A 24,295-nucleotide genomic window follows, 5' to 3' on the forward strand; every position below is an offset into this window, starting at 1 on the left:
CTGAAAAGGCGGAGATGATACTCATCTATGGCGAGTGTCGACGAAATGCAGCTGAAGCCTGCAGGGTGTATGCAGAACGGTACCCGGACAGACAGCATCCAACGTGCCGCACATCGCTAAACATCTACCGCCAACTGTATGCAACAGGTATGGTCGTAGTACGCAAACGGGTCCGTAACAGGCCCGTCACAGGAGAAGCGGGTGCAGTTGGTGTGTTAGCTGCTGTTGCCATGAACCTACAGTCTATTCACCGAGAGCTGGGACGAAACATTAACAGTGTCACGTGAGCGACTACGCTCGTTTCCAGAGAGAGCATTCGGTGTTCAAGTGATACGTAGGGGTGTGGAAAATCCTTGGCGCACGCTTTGCGGCTGGCGGCGTTCAGCTGGCTGCCGAGCTGTCACAGCGGACAGTGAGAAACCTAAGCAACAATGTACGAAATAAATTTAACAATAATGTTAAAATAATGTTAAACTGAGTTCATTCTGTCGAAGCAGATTTATTTTCATTCAGGTTGCAAACAAAACGCTCCATTCACACACAATTGTTAATTTTATTAACAATACCAGTAATAATAATGAGAAAGGACGAAACAAGGTTCACTCTGTCGAACTTGAACTGTTTTCATTGAGGTTTATAACAAACCGCTCCTCTCTCTCTCCTCTATAATGCAGTCTAATCTCCACATTTGAGTTTCCACTCGTAAAGGACAAACGGTTGCACCCATCGCATTCGAAAAAACTACAAAATTAAATTCAAACCTTTCTGAAACTTTTCTCGCTTACACCCCCACAAAAAAATTTAAAGGGGAAAAGTTTGTCGCGTACTATATTTCGGATGATGATTTGGTAATAGTTCTGCATCAGACGTGAGATTTTAACTTATTACTTCACAATTACTGACTCTATTGCGCAGAAAATTTGCGGACGTCATCAACATATAGTACTGAAGGCAATTATAAAATTATTTTGCAGTGCGACGCACAGTTTAGGAAATATGGCGTGATGAATATAGAGTAACGCGAAAAAACAACTTTTCCTGAAAGCTTAAATATTTCTCTTTTTCAGTGACAATAAATTTTAATGTAATGTAAAAAAAGGGGTCGGTAGGTAGTTCTCGGATCACTTTATCATGCTCAGGTGCCAAATTATAAAAAAACACGACTTTCATTTTTTAATTTCTGACGCCCCTGCCTTGTACACCGCTCGACGGGAGCGCTGTGGTCACGCGCCTTGCCGTGTTTACAATACGTTTCTTGTTTCGGTGAATGGAGTTATACACATGAGTACACGGGACATTGCGAGAGCCGGTGGACTGAGTCAAAGTAGTGTCATGCGCATACTGCATCGTCACCGCTTTCAACCGTTTCATGTGTCGCTACATCAGCAATTACATGGTGATGACTTTAATCATCGAGTGCAATTCTGTCAATGGGCATTAACAGAGAATGCGTTGCAGTTCTACCTGTTTACCGATAAAGCGGGTTTCACAACCACGGGGCAGTGAATCTACGGAACATGCATTACTGGTCCGTGGACAATCCTCGCTGGTTCAGACAGGTAGAGCGACAGCGACCGTGGACTGTAAATGTATGGTGCGGAATCATTGGCGACCACCTCATTGGTCCTCACTTCATTTCAGGGGCCCAAACAGCTGAAACATACATCGCGTTTCTACAGAATGATCTGCCAACGTTGCTCGAAAATGTCCCACTGGAAACGCGTCGACGTATGTGGTATCAGCATGATGATGCACCTGCACATTCCGCAATTAACACTAGGCTGACCCTTGACAGGATGTTCGACTGGCGTTTCATAGGACGTGGAGGACGTATAAATTGGCCAGCCCGTTCTCCTGATCTTACACCTCTGGACTTCTTTCTGTGGGGTATGTTAAAGGAGTATGTGTACCGTGATGTGCCTACAACCCCAGAGGATATGAAACAACGTATTGTGGCAGCCTGCGGCGACATTACACCAGATGTACTGCGGCGTGTACGACATTCATTACGCCAGAGATTGCAATTGTGTGCAGCAAATGATGGCCACCACATTGAACATCTATTGATTTTTTTTGTTTTTTTTTACTATGGGACTCAACTGCTGAGGTCATTAGTCCCCTAGAACTTAGAACTAGTTAAACCTAACTAACCTAAGAACATCACAAACATCCATGCCCGAGGCAGGATTCGAACCTGCGACGAACATCTATTGACCTGACATGTCGGGACACACTCGGTTCCACTCCGTAATTGAAAACGGGAACCACGTGTGTACGTGTACCTCACCCCTCATGGTAATGTACATGTGAGTCAGTGAAAAAGACCAATAAAAAGGTGTTAGCATGTAGACGTAATGTGCTGTTCTAATCTCTTCTGTACCTAAGGTCCATCACCGTTCCCTTTGGATCCCAACGTAATTCGGTGCTCTCCGATACACAGGATCGAACAGCGGAGGAGTGGTACTCAAGCGTCAACTTTAGGTTACAATATCTCCGGATGTAATTAACATTTTACAATGAAACAAACGGCACTAATTACGTATTTGTTTATATGTTCAGATGAGATGTGCTAGCAAAATTAACGGGGTTCCATTTAAAAAACGTAAGTTTGTGTTAAAAAACATACTTCCGTGCATTTTTTTTATGGTTTGTATTAACCAATTACACTAGCCCCTCTCCTCACGTTCGGTCTGTGGAATCGATTCGTCAGTATTTCATGTGGTTTACGAAATATATCTAGCAGTAATGTTAGGTGACTCACCCTGTATATATATATATATATTCCCTGAAGAGCGTCTGTCATTACGTGTGGAAAATGGGAGGAACATCCGTCATGTTGGTACCATACTGACTGCCTTATGTCGAGTGGGATGCTTTGCGATAACTGTGGCAGCAGCACACCTTAGGAACTAGTTATACTTGAGTGTATTTAGATTCCCGTCAGTAAAACGGGGACCATTAATGCGGGTCTTGTATAACATGCACCAAACGTCGATAGACCAAGAGCGTTGTTTTCATCCACTTCTTTGAGTCAGCGTGGATTTTTAGCTGACGATTAAAATGCATATTGCGAAGATTGACTTGGCCATGGTTTGTAAATGATGTTTCTTCCTTAAATAAAGTTTTGCATAGATACGCCGCATCATTTTGCACATTTGGTGGATCACCTACGGGGAACTGGTTGGTTGGTTTGTGGGATTAAAGGGACCAGACTGCAACGGTCATCGGTCCCAGGCACTACGGGGAACTGTAACCAGTTTTGGAAGTTATTGCTATGAAGCTGTAGATGCAGCGAAATGCTACGGAATGTAGGGACCTGATATATACATTGTGAATGTCTCAGTAGCTGTGCGAGGAAGTTTTCTGTTGGCTACAACAGCAGAAGACAGACTGATGGGCTTTAAGTAAACACAAGAACCACATTTGTGCTGCGTGTTTGCTTATATCTGATGTAATAGGTCTGACGTTTGTGTAACTTCTACTCCTGACGGCGGGAAACTGGTTTGCTGCGCCGTTATCCTGATACTATTTGATCAAGTCCAAGGCCGGCCAAGGTTTCGGCTCGCGGTCCATGCCCTGACTCGAATGCCATCGTGCTCAGCTTCAGTTTCTTCACCTCCCCCGCCCCCACCCCCTCACAACAACGCCATTCCCATACCAAAGTGTTTGAGAGGGGGGGGGGGGGGGGGGAAACTACGATCACGCCGCATTTAAATGGCACTGCAGTCTCACTGCGTACGACGTGGTTTCATATTTCACATTTCTCAACAATATAGACGAAAAACAAAACAAGTTTTCAGTATTATTCAGTTATTTGTGGGGCGCTGAAGACATAATTTTTATCTGAAACAAGCTGTCGGCATACGGAAAGACGTAAACATTTTCACAAATTTTCGCACTCAAGTTGCCAACTAATCACGACTTGTTTAGTTTCATAATCGATAAGAGGTCTTTCACACAAATATGTCTATCGAAATATTGCAGTACTTTTCAACCTTAATATGGAGACGTTGAAACTCTGCCTGAGGAAAGCAACGTAGACGTCCTGGACAATTTTAAAGGAAAGGATTTGTCATTAAATGGGGATTCCATTGCAGGTCAATCAATTATATCTACACATGCACAAGGTTGCTTTCAACTGAAACGGCGAACCGCCTCGAATACAGCTCGAACACTGATGTAAGCTGTAAGACTGTCAGTGTCCTCAAAACGTTTAGGAAACTATCTTCGTAATTCTTTCAAGGTCAGAATGAATTCCTCAAAGCTATCGGTTTCCTTAACCGCAGTGAGCTTAGGGAACTGGATGGACTGTGTTTCTCGAAATGCGTCCCTGCTCGCGTTTGTCTTTTTTTTGTGGTCACCAAATCAGAAAGAAGTTGTTCCTCATCTTCCAATATCTTACTGTGGGCAGTCTGCAGTCAATCCACTTAACATGCGATGACTGCAATCCATTCCTGATGTTCTAACTTTCGTTCCTGCCCTCCTTTTTCCTTCATAAATACAACAGTAGCGACTTTTAAATCGAAAAATCATTCCAGGCTTGCCCCTTGACTTAACCAACGCACATTGCAGTAATATATAAAGTCTCCAAACTCCTCGTTCAGTCTAATCGAAAACTGTTTCGATTGACTGGAATAATGTGTGTAACTTCGGAAATTTTAATGTTCCTACCACCAATATGTTCACGTGTTGCATGACTGCAAGTTTAGCCCAGAGTGCTTCTTCATCTACATCAACAGTGAACAGTGAATCCCATATGTCAATGGTTGATATTCTTTGTTCTTCCATTGTCAAAATCTTTAAATTCCTTTTGTACAGTATTATACCCCCCCATGAACCATGGACCTTGCCGCTGGTGGGGAGGCTTGCGTGCCTCAGCGATACAGATGGCCGTACCGTAGGTGCAACCACAACGGAGGGGTATCTGTTGAGAGGCCAGACAAACATGTGGTTCCTGAAGAGGGGCAGCAGCCTTTTCAGTAGTTGCAGGGGCAACAGTCTGGATGATTGACTGATCTGGCCTTGTAACATTAACCAAAACGGCCTTGCTGTGCTGGTACTGCGAACGGCTGAAAGCAAGGGGAAACTACAGCCGTAATTTTTCCCGAGGACATGCAGCTCTACTGTATGATTAAATGATGATGGCGTCCTCTTGGGTAAAATATTCCGGAGGTAAAATAGTCCCCCATTCGGATCTCCGGGCGGGGACTACTCAGGAGGACGTCGTTATCAGGAGAAAGAAAACTGGCGTTCTACGGATCGGAGCGTGGAATGTCAGATCCCTTAATCGGGCAGGTAGGTTAGAAAATTTAAAAAGAGAAATGGATAGGTTAAAGTTAGATATAGTGGGAATTAGTGAAGTTCGGTGGCAGGAGGAACAAGACTTTTGGTCAGGTGATTACAGGGTTATAAATACAAAATCAAATAGGGGTAATGCAGGAGTAGGTTTAATAATGAATAAAAAAATAGGAGTGCGGGTTAGCTACTACAAACAGCATAGTGAACGCATTATTGTGGCCAAGATAGACACAAAGCCCATGCCTACTACAGTAGTACAAGTTTATATGCCAACTACCTCTGCAGATGATGAAGAAATAGATGAAATGTATGACGAGATAAAAGAAATTATTCAGGTAGTGAAAGGAGACGAAAATTTAATAGTCATGGGTGACTGGAATTCGTCAGTAGGAAAAGGGAGAGAAGGAAACATAGTAGGTGAATATGGATTGGGGGGAAGGAATGAAAGAGGAAGCCGCCTTGTAGAATTTTGCACAGAGCATAACTTAATCATAGCCAACACTTGGTTCAAGAATCATAAAAGAAGGTTGTATACCTGGAAGAATCCTGGAGATACTAGTAGGTATCAGATAGATTATATAATGGTATGGAAATGGAAATGAGCGTTTGGCGTCATTGGCCGGGAGGCCCCTCGCGGGGCAGGTCCGGCCGCCTTGGCGCAGGTCTTATTACAGTCGGCGCCACATTGGGCGACCTGCACGCCGGATGGGGATGAAATGATGATGAACACAACACAACACCCAGTCCCTGAGCGGAGAAAATCTCCGACCCAGCCGGGAATCGAACCCGGGCCCGGAGGACGGCAATCCGTCACGCTGACCACTCAGCTACTGGGGCGGACTATATAATGGTAAGACAGAGATTTAGGAACCAGGTTTTAAATTGTAAGACATTTCCTGGGGCAGATGTGGATTCTGACCACAATCTATTGGTTATGAACTGCAGATTGAAACTGAAGAAACTGCAAAAAGGTGGGAATTTAAGGAGATGGGACCTGGATAAACTGAAAGAACCAGAGGTTGTAGAGAGTTTCAGGGAGAGCATAAGGGAACAATTGACAGGAATGGGGGAAAGAAATACAGTAGAAGAAGAATGGGTAGCTCTGAGGGTTGAAGTAGTGAAGGCAGCAGAGGATCAAGTAGGTAAAAAGACGAGGGCTAATAGAAATCCTTGGGTAACAGAAGAAATATTGAATTTAATTGATGAAAGGAGAAAATACAAAAATGCAGGAAATGAAGCAGGCAAAAAGGAATACAAACGTCTCAAAAATGATATCGACAGGAAGTGCAAAATGGCTAAGCAGGGATGGCTAGAGGACAAATGTAAGGATGTAGAGGCTTGTCTCACTAGGGGTAAGATAGATACTGCCTACAGGAAAATTAAAGAGACCTTTGGAGAGAAGAGAACCACTTGTATGAATATCAAGAGCTCAGATGGCAACCCAATTCTAAGCAAAGAAGGGAAGGCAGAAAGGTGGAAGGAGTATATAGAGGGTTTATACAAGGGCGATGTACTTGAGGACAATATTATGGAAATGGAAGAGGATGTAGATGAAGACGAAATGGGAGATAAGATACTGCGTGAAGAGTTTGACAGAGCACTGAAAGACCTGAGTCGAAACAAGGCCCCAGGAGTAGACAACATTCCATTTGAACTACTGATGGCCTCGGAAGAGCCAGTCATGACAAAACTCTACCATCTAGTGAGCACGATGTATGAGACAGGCGAAATACCCTCAGACTTCAAGAAGAATATAATAATTCCAATCCCAAAGAAAGCAGGTGTTGACAGATGTGAAAATTACCGAACTATCAGTTTAATAAGTCACAGCTGCAAAATACTAACGCGAATTCTTTACAGACGAATGGAAAAACTGGTAGAAGCCGACATCGGGGAAGATCAGTTTGGATTCCGTAGAAACGTTGGAACACGTGAGGCAATACTCACCTTACGACTTATCTTAGAAGAAAGATTAAGAAAAGGCAAACCTACGTTTCTAGCATTTGTAGACTTAGAGAAAGCTTTTGACAATGTTAACTGGAATACTCTCTTTCAAATTCTGAAGGTGGCAGGGGTAAAATACAGGGAGCGAAAGGCTATTTACAGTTTGTACAGAAACCAGATGGCAGTTATAAGAGTCGAGGGGCATGAAAGGGAAGCAGTGGTTGGGAAAGGAGTAAGACAGGGTTGTAGCCTCTCCCCGATGTTATTCAATCTGTATATTGAGCAAGCAGTAAAGGAAACAAAAGAAAAATTCGGAGTAGGTATTAAAATTCATGGAGAAGAAGTAAAAACTTTGAGGTTCGCCGATGACATTGTAATTCTGTCAGAGACAGCAAAGGACTTGGAAGAGCAGTTGAACGGAATGGACAGTGTCTTGAAAGGAGGATATAAGATGAACACCAACAAAAGCAAAACGAGGATAATGGAATGTAGTCAAATTAAGTCGGGTGATGCTGAGGGAATTAGATTAGGAAATGAGACACTTAAAGTAGTAAAGGAGTTTTGCTATTTAGGGAGTAAAATAACCGATGATGGTCGAAGTAGAGAGGATATAAAATGTAGACTGGGAATGGCAAGGAAAGCGTTTCTCAAGAAGAGGAATTTGTTAACATCGAGTATAGATTTAAGTGTCAGGAAGTCGTTTCTCAAAGTATTTGTATGGAGTGTAGCCATGTATGGAAGTGAAACATGGACGATAACTAGTTTGGACAAGAAGAGAATAGAAGCTTTCGAAATGTGGTGCTACAGAAGAATGCTGAAGATAAGGTGGGTAGATCACGTAACTAATGAGGAGGTATTGAATAGGATTGGGGAGAAGAGAAGTTTGTGGCACAACTTGACTAGAAGAAGGGATCGGTTGGTAGGACATGTTTTGAGGCATCAAGGGATCACAAATTTAGCATTGGAGGGCAGTGTGGAGGGTAAAAATCGTAGAGGGAGACCAAGAGATGAATACACTAAGCAGATTCAGAAGGATGTAGGTTGCAGTAGATACTGGGAGATGAAGAAGCTTGCACAGGATAGAGTAGCATGGAGAGCTGCATCAAACCAGTCTCAGGACTGAAGACCACAACAACAACAACACAGTATTATAATACCATTTTCTAGCAAATATGCAGTCTCCTTCGCTCATGTGATTGCATAATATATATTGAGAATTCTCATCCCTCTCTTCTGCCATTTCCATGCATTTCTAAGAACTTTTGAAGATCGATCGCTAGACTGCCTCTTTTTTGTGCAAACATCCAGATGACGTGTGAGCTTCCCTCATACCACGACCAAATAGCGAAGGGTAAACATCATTGACATCACGATTCTGCTGAACTGAAGAGAGTTGCACCGATCGGAAAATGCCACACCGCAATACTATATTAAATGTCGCGCTGTACCAGCTATTTCCGGGAATGAACGAGCAATGCCGAGACAGGCGGAGCCTTTACTCACCCGTGGTGTATTGTCGTCTGGAAATGGGAAAAGTGTTAAATAAATATTTTCTTCCTTGTGAAAAGAGACGAGGTGACAAAGCACAGAATCCAATAAACTAAGATAATAGCCGTATCCGTGATGCAACAAAATCAAAGAATATACACTTTTCATTGTTAACATTGTGCAAAGACTGTAATACTATTAACACTTACTTCTGTTAGCGTCTTTGGAAGAATAAGAAGCAAACTTGTACGCTAACATTGTATTACGTGGATGGAAAGGTTTGTGAAGTAATAATTTCCTTTTGTTTTAACAGAATCATTGTTCAGTAACATAAAATAACTGATTTTATTTAATGTTCATATGTGTGTAAAGCACATTTTCTCCGAGTTATTGCCACTTTCAGTTTTGGAGATGTACGTTAGCTGTTGGTAGCAATCGCTGCAACATTCTCTAAATTCAGCGAAAGCTGGGCGTGGCGCTCACATATTCACTAAAAACTAGTTTTATTAATCAAGAGAAGTAAAATCTGCAAGCAATAGAAGCACATACGGTCAGAACTTTAAATTGCTTCGGGTACACCAGGACGCAGCCAGCCGCATTATGTTAAACGACGCAGCTCATTTTATTTTGCCGTTCTCAGCTACTTGTAAATGTTGTCTAGGGCATTAGCAGCCGTACATGCAGAAACCACATTTACCCTGAAAATAAGATAGCTCATGTATTCCTATTTAATCTGCTGTTTAAGAGAATAGTCGTCGTCAAACTCTTATGAAGCTAGCCACATCTTTAAGCAATTAGTCATTGTTATGAGACGTTCGACTTAACTTCTACTTTAACTACTACTGCTACACGCGCAAACAAAGTTGACACTCGGCACGATGGCTGATGGGAGCGATCGTAAAGGCATTTCCCATTTACAGTCGCTCCCATCAGCCAACGCACCCAGTGTCAACTTTTTTTGCGCGAACAAACGTGTACTATTACGTGAAATGGAGATCGTTTTCTTAACACTGTTGTATAGTCCAGCTTATATGAACTTCATATTTAAGTTAAAGAACTTTCAAAACAAAGATATAAATAATAACAACAACCATTATCCTTTTATATTTTTTGTCAAGTTTACGGAAATTAAAGTGCAACATTTTTCGCCTTTATTTATCGCTTACATTTTTAATAAGTTGCGATTTATTACAGTGGCCCACACAATCGCGTGAAGTTTGGCACGCCGTGGCCGGCCCTAAACAAGTCCCATTCTATTATGTCGTACAGGTTCTCTTAAAATCTTCTTTCAAATTCCACAGAAGAAAGTATACAGTTGCACTAGGTAAAGCCAAGTTGGTGTCGTAATTCGACGACTAAAAACGATAAAAGTTACTTGTGAATATCAGGAAATTTACCATATTGTCCGCCATAATTTGGCAAAAACCACACCTCAATATATTTATTCCTTCTGGATATATTTGGGGCGCCCTGTCTTAGCCACGTAATCCTGTATTTTAACTGTTACATGGCCGAAGTTGGCAGCGGTCTTTAACAAACCACAATCAACAAGAAATGTTTCGGATGGCGCCAACTAAAAAAAAATACCGCGTAGTCTCCTTTTGTGTGGCCGAGACATATTTTTGTCTTTATTCTCAATCGGCAATTGGTTTGCTGTAGCTGGTTCCTTGCATCATTCAAAGGTACGTCAAATGTTTCTTTAATCTATTTTATTTCTTACTTTTAGACTAATTATTTCACAAAATTTTTGACTGTATTTGAACTTTTTTTCCAAATGAATCATCGCAGTATTTGCCTTAAGCTACTTTGGGAAATTAATAGAACCTGAGTGTGAATGGTCTGACGAAGATCCGAACCGCCGTTCTCCGGAATACAAATCGGTTTTCTTACCTTTGCGCCACATCGTTCGGTGGCATCGGAAAGAGGCGGTTAGGTCGGTAATGTAGAGGAGAATCAAGAACAAGTTCCCAATCGAAGTTTTGAACGAGTCGTTGCATTGTAGTCGGCTGCAAGCATGGGCTTTATCGTGGATGAAGACAAAACTCCGTTTCGACATGACGTCGCTTGTTTTGGAGTGAGCGACGCGATTTACGCAAAGTGTCGCTACAGGTATTGGTGACGACAGATTTCCATACGACAGAACATGTCATCTTTAGGTCAAATCTGCCCCTAAAGGCCGTGCGCAAGTGCTTTCAACTGGAAATTTGTGGTAAGGTCTTGTGGGACCAAACTGCTAAGGTCATCGGTCCCTAAGCCTACACACTAATTAATCTTACTTAAACTAACTTACGCTATGGACAACACACACACACATACCCGAGAGAGGACTCTCCTCTGACTGCGGGAGCCGCACGGACCGTGACAAGGCGCCTGCGGCCGCACGGCTACCCCGCACGGCGCTTCCAACTGGCGAGACTCGCTCTCACTTTGGACTTCGATCACGGATGCGTGGCTACATCCAGTCCGTGGATTGCAGTTTTGTTTCCACTCACGGTGCGATTCGAAAAAAAAAAGCCAAAAGCAGTAACGCACTCCTCTGAGGAGTATCCTACGTTGCTGATTATATGCACCGCATCTACTCAAAGCTCCAACATGGGATTAATGCCACGGGAAAAATGGTCATGACAGAAAATACGTCTCCATGACAATGGCGATGTGCTACTGAGAAAGAATTCATTTCTCGCTTTGTGGAGTATAATCCTGGTTGATCGTTAAGTGAGAACACAACTCTGAGCCAAAGAGGGTCCCAAACCGAGGCACTTGTTTATCTCAGACAATGGCCTACCAAAATCGCTGCTCCGACAATTACTCAAAGCTACAATTTATCACAGGCAGTGCGCTATCTACCAGCGGAGGGTGTTCTGTTTTGGAACACAGTTCAGTGTTTCGTCTCTAGCCAGCTCTGTAGTAGAAGTTAAACGTATATTTCCTCACTCCATTCTGAAATGACAGCATTCACTTTGTATGTACCGTAGCGTTTTCCTGAAATCACAAAAATTAATCCGGATAAGTAAGCTTTTTACAAATCTGAAAATCTGTTCCAAGGTACAACGTGGTCAGATACCTACGAACAAATGTTCTGTTCAAATTTAGAAGTGTTCAGTCTAGAAAATCTCGTTAATACTGTATCTAATAGTCAGTGTATTACATTATTTCTCTAATACACACCAACAATCTGTAAGTGAAATCAGATTAGTGAGAGGCATCATTAAAAATCTCTTACAAATTGAAAACATTCCGAAATATAAGTGTTGACAACAAACTATTTTCAAGATAAGGAAAACTGTTAAAACATAAATGAAATTCACTTAATTTGCAAATATCATGTGTCCCATAGAAGACCTTCTGTTTCAAGGTCAAGATAGTTTATGACCAACAATGAATGGCTTAACTGTCGCCTTGTTGTGTAGCTAGTTTTAAAAATACACAGAATTTGGTTCACCATAAAACTCTGTAACAGAAGAATTAACAATATTTTCCAAATAACTGTAATATGCTATACACTACATAAATATTTAGAGCTGCTAATATTTACAAACGTTGCAAAAATACAATCTCATATCACACAACAACCAAAACAGTACAAAACGCCGGAAACTGTTTGTGGCAATGAGTAGCGCTCATTCCTGCGTCACCAGATTGAAACGTCGACCAGAAAACATCATGTGTTCCTGGGTACGCTACTCTCCAGGTACAACACTCTCCCATACATACTTTGTGTGAATTTTGTTAGCGTACGTTGGATCTAAGGAGCAAATAGGATGCGAAAGAACACTCAAATCGCATTCTGCATCGCTCAGAGAAATTGTACAAAAAAAAAAAAATATTGTCACTGTGAATCGTAAGGTATTTTTAATCTTCACTTCTACCATTGAGTCCTACCCCCATGAACCATGGACCTTGCCGTTGGTGGGGAGGTTTGCTTGCCTCAGCGATACAGATGGCCGTACCGTAGGTGCAACCACAACGGAGGGGTATCTGTTGAGAGGCCAGACAAACGTGTGGTTCCTGAAGAGGGGCAACAGCCTTTTCAGTATTTGCAGGGGCAACAGTCTGGATGATTGACTGATCTGGCCTTGCAACACTAACCAAAACGGCCTTGCTGTGCTGGTACTGCGAACGGCTGAAAGGAAGGGGAAACCACAGCCGTAACTTTTCCCGAGGGCATGCAGCTTTACTGTATGGTTAAATTAAGATAGCGTCCTCTTGGGTAAAATATTCCGGAGGTAAAATAGTCCCCCATTCGGATCTCCGCAAAGGCACTACTCAGGAGGACGTTGTTATCAAGAGAAAGAAAACTGGCGTTCTACGGATCGGAGCGTGGAATGTCGGATCCATTAACCGGGCAGCCAGGTTAGGAAATTTAAAAAGGGAAATGGATAGGTTAAAGTTAGATACAGTGGGAATTAGTGAAGTTCCGTGGCAGGAGGAACAAGACTTCTGGTCAGGTGAATACAGGGTTATAAATACAAAATCAAATAGGGGTAATGCAGGAGTAGGTTTAGTAATGAATAAAAAAAATAGGAGTGCGGGTAAGCATAGTGAACGCATTATTGTGGCCAAGATCGACACGAAGGCCATGCCTACTACAGTAGTACAAGTTTATATGACAACTAGCTCTGCAGATGATGAAGAAATTGATGAAATGTATTATGATATAAAAGAAATTATTCAGGTAGTGAAGGGAGACGAAAATTTAATAGTCATGGATGACTGGAATTCGAGAGTAAAAAAAGGGAGAGTAGGAAACATAGTGGGTGAATATGGATTGGGGGAGAGAAATGAAAGAGGAAGCCGTCTGGTAGAATTTTGCACAGAGCATAACTTAATCATAGCTAACACTTGGTTCAAGAATCATAAAAGAAGGTTGTATACATGAAAGAATCCTGGAGATACTAGAAGGTATCATATAGATTATATAATGGTAAGACAGAGATTTAGGAACCAGGTTTTAAATTGTAAGACATTTCCTGGGGCAGATGTGGATTCTGACCACAATCTATTGGTTATGAACTGTAGATTAAAACTGAAGAAACTGCAAAAAGGTGGGAATTTAAGGAGATGGGATCTGGATAAACTGACTAAACCAGAGGTTGTACAGATTTTCAGGGAGAGCATAAGGGAACAATTGACAAGAATGGGGGAAATAAATACAGTAGAAGAAGAATGGGTAGCTCTGAGAGATGAAGTAGTGAAGGCAGCAGAGGATCAAGTAGGTAAAAAGACGAGGGCTAGTAGAAATCCTTGCGTAACAGAAGAAATATTGAATTTAATTGATGAAAGGAGAAAATATAAAAACGCAGTAAATGAAGCAGGCAAAAGGGAATACAAACGTCTCAAAAATGAGATCGACAGGAAGTGCAAAATGACTAAGCAGGGATGGCTAGAGGAAAAATGTAAGGATGTAGAGGCTTATCTCACTAGGGGTAAAATAGATACTGCCTACATGAAAATTAAATAGACCTTTGGAGAAAAGAGAGCCACTTGTATGAATATCAAGAGCTCAGATGGAAACCCAGTTCTAAGCAAATAAGGGAAAGCAGAAAGGTGGACAGAGTATATAGAGGGTCTATACAAGGGCAATGTACTTGAGGACAATATTATGGAAATGGAAGAGGATGTAGATGAAGATGAAATGGGAGACACGATACTGCGTGAAGCGTTTGACAGAGCACTGAAAGACCTGAGTCGAAACAAGGGCCCGGGAGTAGACAACATTCCATTGGAACTACTGTCGGCCATCTGGTGAGCAAGATGTATGAGACAGGCGAAATACCCTCAGACTTCAAGAAGAATATAATAATTCCAATCCCAAAGAAAGCAGGTGTTGACAGATGTGAAAATTACCGAACTATCAGTTTAATAAGTCACAGCTGCAAAATACTAACGTGAATTCTTTACAGACGAATGGAAGAACTGGTAGAAGCCGATCTCGGCGAAGATCAGTTTGGATTCCGCAGAAATGTTGGAACACATGAGGCAATACTGACCCTACGACTTATCTTAGAAAATAGATTAAGGAAAGGCAAACCTACATTTCTAGTATTTGTAGACTTAGAGAAAGCTTTTGACAATGTTGACTGGAATACTCTCTTTCAAATTCTAAAGGTGGCAGGGGTAAAATACAGGGAGCGAAAGGCTATTTACAATTTGTACAGGAACCAGGTGGCAGTTATAAGAGTCGAGGGGCATGAAAGGAAAGCAGCGGTTGGGAAGGGAGTGAGACAGAGTTGTAGCACGTCCCCGATGTTATTCAATCTGTATATTGAGCAAGCAGTAAAGGAAACAAAAGAAAAGTTCGGAGTAGGTATTAAAATCCATGGAGAAGAAATAAAAACCTTGAGGTTCGCCGATGACAGCAAAGGACTTGGAAGAGCAGTTGAACGGAATGGACAGTGTCTTGAAGGGAGGATATAAGATGAACGTCAACAAAAGCAAAACAAGGATAATGGAATGTAGTCGAATTAAGTCGGGTGATGCTGAGGGAATTAGATTAGGAAATGAGACACTTAAAGTAGTAAAGGAGATTTGCTATTTGGGGAGCAAAATAACTGATGATGGTCGAAGTAGAGAGGATGTAAAATGTAGACTGGCAATGGCAAGGAAAGCGTTTCTGAAGAAGAGAAATTTGTTAAGATCGAGTATAGATTTAAGTGTCAGGATGTCGTTTCTGAAAGTATTCGTATGGGGTGTAGCCATGTATGGAAGTGAAACGTGGACGATAAATAGTTTGGACAAGAAGAGAATAGAAGGTGGATCACATAACTAATGAGGAGGTATTGAATAGAATTGGGGAAAAGAGGAGGTTGTGGCACAACTTGACAAGAAGAAGGGACCGGTTGGTAGGACATGTTCTGAGGCATCAAGCGATCACAAATTTAGCATTGGAGGGCAGCGTGGAGGGAAAATATGGTAGAGGGAGACCAAGAGATGAATTCACTAAGCAGATTCAGAAGGATGTAGGTTGCAGTAAGTACTGGGAGATGAAGAAGCTTGCACAGGATTGAGAAGCATGGAGAGCTGCATCAAACCAGTCTCAGGACTGAAGACAACAACAGCAACAACCATTGAGTCTGTCATCAAAGACCACTGCAAATTGTCTTCCTTAGCATGCAAATTTCTCAGCTCCAGACACCCACGTAAGTTCCTTACAGAATTTCAGCAAAGTTCAGAACGAAAGTCGGTGGCTGACGGATTCCATGCTTCCTATCTAGTATCAAATCACACATCCTTTTTTCAACAATGCAGTTTAATGCTGAACACTTTAAACTAAAGTAAACTAAACTCCGTCCGGACAGGTCTTGGAATGCCCAACGGCACCGACCGGCCGCCGTGTCATTCTCAGCCCACAGGCATCACTGGATGCGGATATGGAGGGGCATGTGGTCAGCACACCGCTCTCCCGGCCGTATTACAGTTTACGAGACCGGAGCCGCTACTTCTCAATCAAGTAGCTCCTCAGTTTGCCTCGCAAGGGCTGAGTGCACCCCGCTTGCCAACAGCGCTCGGCAGACCGGATGGTCACCCATCCAAGTCCTAGCCCAGCCCGACAGCGCTTAAATTCGATGATCCAACGGTAACCGGTGTTACCACTACGGCAAGGCCGTTGGCACTGAACACTTTATAGTGATGCGCAAACCTTATAATGATGTTCTTTTAGAAAAGATGTGTGCAATACAGATGCATCTGTCCACTGTGAATAAAAGTAATAATAATAACATTTTTTGAGTCATCAGTCTTGTGACTGGTTTGATGTCTCCTACAAACAATTTCTCTCCTGTGCCAACCTTTTCATCTCACAACAGCCCTTGTAACGTTCGTCCTCAGTTATTTGCTGGATTATCCCAGTCTCTGTCTCTCACTTCAGTTTTTACGCTCTTCAGATGTATTCCCTGATGACTTAACAGATGTCCTACCATCCTGTCCGTTAGTCTTGTCAGTGTTTTGCGTAATTATGTCCCATAATTATGTCTCTTTCCTCGGCGAATCTGCGTAAAATCTCCTCATTCCCTACGAGTCCACTTAATTCTACTGTAGCACCACATCTGAAATGCTTCCATTCTCCTCTGTGCCGTGTCTTGTGACTGGTTTGACTGGTAGACAGTCTACGTGTCACTACCATGAAATGCTGTCCTCCATACGTACATTCTCAGAAATTTCTTCATAAAATTAAGGCCTTTGTTTGATACTATTAGTAGCAGACTTGTCTTGGCCAGGAATGCCCTTCTTGCCAGTGATAGTCTGCTTCTTACGTTCCCCTTTGCTCCGTCCATCATGTGTTATTTTTCTTCCTAGCTATCAGAATGCCTTAACTTCGTCGACTGCGTTATCAGCGATTATGATGTTAAGTCTCCCCCTGTTCTCATTTCTGCTAGTTCTCATTACCTTCGTTTTCCTTCGATTTACTCTCAATACGTATTCTGTACTCATTAGACTGTTCATTCCATTCATCACATCCTGTAATTCTTCTTCACTTTAATTGACGATAGCAATGTCATCAGCGAATCTCATTGGCATCCTTTCACCTTGAATTTTAATCCTATTCTTGAACTTTTCTTTTATTTCCTTCAGTACTTCTTTGACGTGCGGATTGAACAGCAGGGGCGAAAAATTACATCCCTGTCTTACAACCTTTTTAATCCGAGCACTTCGTTCTTGGTCGTCCACTCTTATTATTCCCTCTTGGCTCTTGTACATATTGTATAGTACTCATATTTTCCTACAGCTTACCCCTATTTTTCTCAGGATTTCGAACATTTTGCACCATTTGACACTGTGGAACGCTTTTTCCAGGTCGACAGATCTGAACGTGTGTCTTGATTTTTCTTCAGTGTTGCTTCCATTATAAATCGCGAAGTCAGATCTGCCTCTCCAGTGCCTTTACCTTTCTTAAAGCCAAAATGCTCATCATTTAACAGCTCCCCGTTATTCTTTCAATTCTTCTGTGTCTTCCTGTCAGCATGAGCTGTAAAAGTGAACGTGCGATAATTCTCGTACTTGTCGACTCTTGCGATCTTCGGAATTTTGTGGATGATGTTTCTCCAAAAGTCTGATGGTATATTGCCAGTCTCACACATTCTACATACCAGCGTGAATAGTCGATTTGTCGCCACTTCCCTCAATGATTTTAGAAATTCCGATGGAATGTTATCTATCCCTTCTGCTTTATTTGATTTTAAATCTTCCACAGCTCTTCTAAATTCTGATTCTAGTACTGGATGCCGTATCTCTTTCCTAGCGACTCCTGTTTCTTCTTCAAAATGGTTCAAATGGCTCTGAGCACTATGGGACTTAACTGCTGTGGTCATCAGTCCCCTAGAACCTAGAACTACTTAACCTACCTAACCTAAGGACATCACACACATCCATGCCCGAGGCAGGATTCGAACCTGCGGCCGTAGCGGTCGCGCGGATCCAGACTAGAGCGCCCAGAACCGCTCGGCCACTCCGGCCGGCTAGACTTTTATTTCAAGAAAATAATCATTACTGTTAGTACATATATCCCACTGTGAGACAAGATTGTCAGTGCCTTGATGGGAAAATGTTTGCAGTTGTCTGCGGAACCGTGATTATATCCTGGAGTGCACCTCTTCATCCGAAGCAAATTGACGACCATGAATGTCTTTCTTTAGGATTCGACAAACATGGAAATCGCATGGGGAGAGGTCGGTACTCTATGGAGTGTAATCTAACCAACCTTTGCAATATGAAGGCGGGCATTATCTTCGAACAGAATGATGCCATCCGGCAACATTCCAGGGTGTACCGACGCGAAGGCGTCCTACGATTTTTGCAAGGTGTCCTCGTACCGCTGTGCGTTAACTGTGGCGCCGAGTAGCAGAAACTCAATAAGCAGCGAGCCCTTGCCGTCAAAGAAAAAGTTCATCGTGACTTTCCCGGAGAAGGCGTGCATGTAATACCGACTGCGCTGCAGAAGTTCCGCTAGGAAGCCCTTGCACATCCTCCACTCAGTCCGATCTCTCCCTGTGCGATTTCCATGGTTTTGGTGTCTACGCAAACATTTTTCCATGAAGGCATTAAGGGTCTTGTCTCACAATCGGTTACGTGTATTAACAGTTATGGCGATTCCGTCTGCGGTAGTAAACAGTTTACCACTTCTTTTCCACCTGTCTTGTTTTCGTTTGACTGCGCCATACAACTTCAGTATCGACGCTAAAGGCTTGAGTATGGTGTAGAGACGGGCAAACTCGTTCATCCTTGGGAACTAGTTCACTGGTGATCGCTCTTTTTTGGGAACCGTTCATTTTTACTCGTTCACCGTTCATTGTGCTTGGTACATGATTCTTATGAAAAACTGAAAATTAGTAGCCTAGGTGACTGAAGATGGAAGGCGCCAAGAGGGGCACTTGCTTCCCCCCTGGAGTACAGAGTTTTTATTCATAACAGAATTCTCACACATTTGCAATTTTCGTGATACTGCAAAACATCTCGTTTAGCCAACTGTGGCGTTATGTGGCTGATCGCAGTGAAATAATATACGGTGGCGTACGAAAAACCGGTCCCGAGTACAGACTGCTCGCCAATTACTCACGATTTGTTGACCGCTACGAGCAGAATAGACAAACATGTAAGAATTACGCAGTGAAGAAATAACAAATAAGCTTATGTAAACAACTTCGAAACAACAGTCCGCAGTTCGTGGTCGTGCGGTGGCGTTCTCGCTTCACACGCCCGGGTTCCCGGGTTCGATTCCCGGCGGGGTCAGGGATTTTCTCTGCCTCGTGATGACTGGGTGTTGTGTGATGTCCTTAGGTTAGTTAGGTTTAAGTAGTTCTAAGTTCTAGGGGACTGATAACCATAGATGTTAAGTCCCATAGTGCTCAGAGCCATTTTGAACAACAGATGACGATCGGTAAGCGACAATGAGCAGTCTAGCACTCGGGACCGGTTTTTCGTGCGCCACCCTGTGTCATTGAAATAATATTGTAGGAGTTATCGGATTCTTTTTACAAAATGTGACACCATACACTCGATTACGAAGCGCGGGCTTCATTTGGTCAGCCTTCCACAACAATGAATATGCTCTTTCACCTGGGATCAAAAAAAGACGGAAAATGGCCACTCGTGTGTGCCGTGCCGACGTCCTTTGCACGGGTAATAACAAAAAATCTTGCCTTTTTACAAGTATTTCTTCTGCTGTCTATCGAAATAGTGAAGTAAGCTGATACGCCGTTTTGTTACCTGAAAAGATGCATGTATTACATACCACGAAATTTTATGTAGTTTACGTAATTATAAAACACATTTTAGTTACCGGTCGTGGACCCTGAATGGAATACGAAAAGAACCAGATGTTCAGGGTTCAAAAAAGGTTTGAAACAGATCTAGAATGGGCGTGCGAAGCGAACGAACAACTCGATACTGAACAACTATGAGCAGTCGGCAGTGGAACTGCGACGAATGGCTACGCGAAGAAGGAAGAGTCCGGCCGAGCGAGACCGAGACCGAGACAGACGGGAACGGGACCGAGGCTGGAACGAGACCGGCCGCCGTGCCGTTCGCGAACGAGACCGAGCGTTTCACGTTCCCGGGAACTACAAGTACAAATCCGCGACCGAAGTGAACTATGAAAGACCATTCCTTAAAATTCGTTCCTCGCTCGTTCCGTTCATCCTGGTGAACCGTTCCTTTGGACCCGTTAGTTCGCGAACGACCCATCTCTACTATGGTGCGACCAAAGGATGTAATCATAATATTTATCATGACAAATGCTTAAGACAGGACCGTAGGTCTAATATCCCGCACCCTGCATACAGCTAGTCAGCCTAGCAGGTAGAATAAAAACGTGATGAACGAAAATAAACGACTACAGTCGCTGAAGAGGACCGTAATACTGGTCCCCATCACATGCATTGCTCGTCTATCGTGAATTAGAAGCTCAGTCAGTTTTAAGATTAACTGATCACTACTCGACCCCAGAATTTAAATAGAAGACAAACACGCTTACAGTTTCAAAACCGCACATTCCGCAGCCGGCTTGCTCTCGAGATAAAGACCGAAGGGAAACACGGGCAAACAAACTAATCCGCCGGAAAACAGGCGCAGTGAGCAGATAGCGCCCTCCTGCAGCCCCCATCCGCCTCGCTACCTTGGCACCGCCCGCATCCTCGCCGGTATATACCCGGAGCGCCGGCCCCACACGCAAAGCAGTCCCGTCTGTTCGCGGCCAGAGACCACCGCCCACTTAGCCACAGCCATTCGCTCCAACGCAGGTGAGTCCGGTGAGAGAACCTTCGCCAGTTCGCCTCTCTTATCGTTAGGGACGGTTCGGCACGAAACAAGAATAAGCAAGAGCATTTCACGGCATTCGGGTAGGGTTACATGATACCCCTCGCTTCCTACTTTGGAGACTCCGTACTGGATTTCATTATATTTTGTTGTTTTTGGATTAAAACATGCGTGATATGACAACAGGCCGTTTCAAGTCAATGGTGAACTGAAGATTTATCACAAACGTCACTCTTGGTACGATTTGTTACATCTGAATGTCAGTTAACTACACATCAACGATGAAAAGCCTTCATGAGAGCGCAAGATAAACAGTAATAATGCTTTGAACTGCCTGTTAACAGCGTGATCTTATGGTTATAGACATGTAGTTTTGGTGGTGGAGGAAGTAGGTTGGCGCTTTGCTATATGCTAATTTTTTCCAACATTTTCGTGTTTTCAACAGATTCTGGTCCTTTCTCATACATTAAATAGAAGTGTGTTTTGCAATACTCGATGTTATTAGGTACAGGGTGTTCGCAAATACCACTTAAAAACTTATAGGACTTGTAGAGGGGAGTGAGTAGATGAAGTTTTTAATTGGAACCTATGTCCGGAAACATAGCGTTTCCATGCTATAACCATTTGAAAACATGTGACAACGCAACCACTTTTACAAGTAACTGATTAGGCGTGACCTAGTACATCACTTGTTCTACAGTTCCACTCACCAATAGCCAAAGAAATTGCTCGTGTACTCGTTGAAGAGTTCTCTTCAACGTGATGCAGTACGAGCTCTCCATATTCAGGTCGCCGGCGTGTCCTTGGAGACCACTGTCATGCCTGCTGACGGAGGAGGTTGCCTCTCTCAAAGCCGTTGCATAATTGTGGTGAAAACGCAAGCGATGAAGTGGGTTTTGTGGAGAACAATCATCATAAAGGGGACGAGCAACTTCGCCATTCAGAAGGATCATGTCGAGGGATTCTGCAAACGCGTACTCGACCATGTTCCTCTAACATTCAAGACAGCCCATCCAATGTGTAAAAAAAAAAAAAAAAAAAAAAAAAAAAAAAAAGTTATTGAACTATATGAAATAAAATCGCCGTAACTTCTGAAGGGTTTGCGTTAGGACGTTCAAACTGCACGGTTGGCCACGGGGCACTATAGGAATTAGTATGATTCAAATGGCTCTGAGCACTATGGGACTTAACATCTGAGGTCATCAGTCCCCTAGAACTTAGAACTTAAACCTAACCAACCTAAGGACATCACACACATCCTTGCCCGAGGCAGGATTCGAATCTGTGACCGTAGCGGGCGCGCGGTTCCAGACTGAAGCGCCTAGAACCTCTCAGCCACACCGGCCGGCTGAATTAGTATGCATGGTTCGGTTTAGCGACGAAGCCCACTTTCATTTGGATGGGTTCGTCAATAAGCGAAATTGGCGCATTTGGGGGACTGAAAGTCCTCATTCCTCGATCGAGAAGTCTCTGCGCCCTCAGTGGGTGACTGTGTGGTGTACAATGTCCAGTAACGGAATAATCGGTGCGATATTCCTTGATGGCGCGGTGGCTACCGTATGGTATGTGAAGGTTTTGGAAGATCATTTCATCCCCGTTATCCAAATTGGCCCTGATTCGACAATAAGTGGTTCCTGAAAGTCGGATCTGGAAACCAACGGAGCAGGATAGTGTTTGATGTCCTGGAGGAGCACTTTGGGGACCGCATTCTGGCTCTGGGGTACCCAGAGGCCACTGGCATGGGCCTTGACTTGCCACCGTACTCTCTGTATCTGAACACATGCGACTCTTTTTTGTGGGGCTATATTAAAGACAAGGTGTACAGCAATAACCCCAAAACCATTACTGAGCTGAAAGCAGCAGTTCAGTAAGTCATCGACAGCATCGATGTTCCGACACTTCAGCGGGTCAAGCAGAATTTCGCTATTCGTCTATGCCACATCATCGCCAATGACGGCAGGCATATCGAACATGTCATAACCTAAATCCGAATATCTGTAGTGACGTTTACACGTTGAATAAAGTGTGTGCACGCCGTAGTTTGTAACTAATTTACGTTTATTTTCATATAGTTCACCCTGTACCTAGCAAAAACAGTTTTCAAACGACTGTGGTACGGAAACGGTGTGTTTCCGGACATGGGTTCCTATTCAAAATATTATGTACTCACTCCCCTCCATTCCTAGAAACTTGTAACTGGAATTTCCGAACAGACTGTACAACAGTTAGCTTTCTGAGGGAAGATTTGCTTCGATTTCAATATTTCAGTCCGATTAAAAAACGAAAGTCTGCCCCTCTTGGTCTCGCGGTAGCGTTCTCGCTTCCCGAGCACGGGGTCCCGGGTTCGATTCCCGGCGGGGTCAGGGATTTTTCCTGCCTCGCGATGACTGGGTGTTGTTGTGTCGTCTTCATCATCATCATTCATCCCCATTACGGTCGGAGGAAGGCAACGGCAAACCACCTCCATTAGGACCTTGCCTAGTAAGGCGGTGCGGTTCTCCCGCATCGTTCCCCTACGCTCTGTAAAGAAGCATGGGACTTCATTTCCATTTCCAAAAAACGAAAGATGAAACTCCTGCAAGCGAAGCGACCAGCAATGATATTTGTACTCTAGTTTGTAATAATACTTTGCTGTTCGCTTCGAACATTTCACAGTGTTTCGAGAGTGTAGATTGGCAGGAACCGAAGAAGATAGCTTCAATTGCTGCGAGTGAAACACGCAGCAATCATGTTTCTAGTCTCGCTTGTCAGAAATACTTTGCTTTTTAACTTCACCTTTCACAACTCGCCAAATGATCATTTAGGAGCAAAGTAAGAACACACAATTGTAGCAAGCAATACTATACGCCAAGACTGCTATTCAATGCATTGAGTGCTATAAATTACAAAAAAATTTAGGTGAATCTTACAGTACGTGATAGTTCCATAAGCAGAAACCAGCAACACGACCACTCACGTATTGAAAATAAGGACAAACTTTTACTTCCTTCCCCTTGTTCACAAAAACAGCGGCAGTGACAAAATTTCATGAGTCATTTGCTCACGAGTTGTTACTGCAGTGTTTCACATATAAATGTTCTGCTTTCTTAATATCTACACAGTGCCTACAAAACACTAAAGACAAAAATGCCTACACCACTCCACACACAGGCTATTACGAAACGAAGCAATCCTATTGTTTCTCTCTACTCTCAAATGCTATTGGTTATTCTTGTTTCGGGCTGAGATGCCCTTAACGATAAGTTGCCCTCTCTGGTTCTATAGTCTGTCGTGCTGGCTGTGACTGGTATAACTAGATACGTAACATAATTTGCAA

General features: G+C 43.1%; 1 protein-coding gene across 1 annotated transcript in view; it reads left to right on the top strand.

Annotated features, from left to right (window-relative positions):
• Positions 1–20,906: 20,906 nt before the first annotated feature.
• LOC126092358 (astakine-like) overlaps positions 20,907–24,295 on the top strand; it is a 117,449-nt gene continuing 114,060 nt past the window's right edge. Inside the window, exon 1 of the mRNA XM_049907899.1 lies at positions 20,907–20,963. The gene's annotated coding sequence lies outside the window, so the exon portion shown is untranslated. The remainder of the gene's footprint in view (positions 20,964–24,295) is intronic.

The sequence above is a fragment of the Schistocerca cancellata genome, chromosome 7 (genome assembly GCF_023864275.1).
Source record: "Schistocerca cancellata isolate TAMUIC-IGC-003103 chromosome 7, iqSchCanc2.1, whole genome shotgun sequence".
Classification (NCBI taxonomy): Eukaryota; Metazoa; Arthropoda; class Insecta; order Orthoptera; family Acrididae; genus Schistocerca; species Schistocerca cancellata.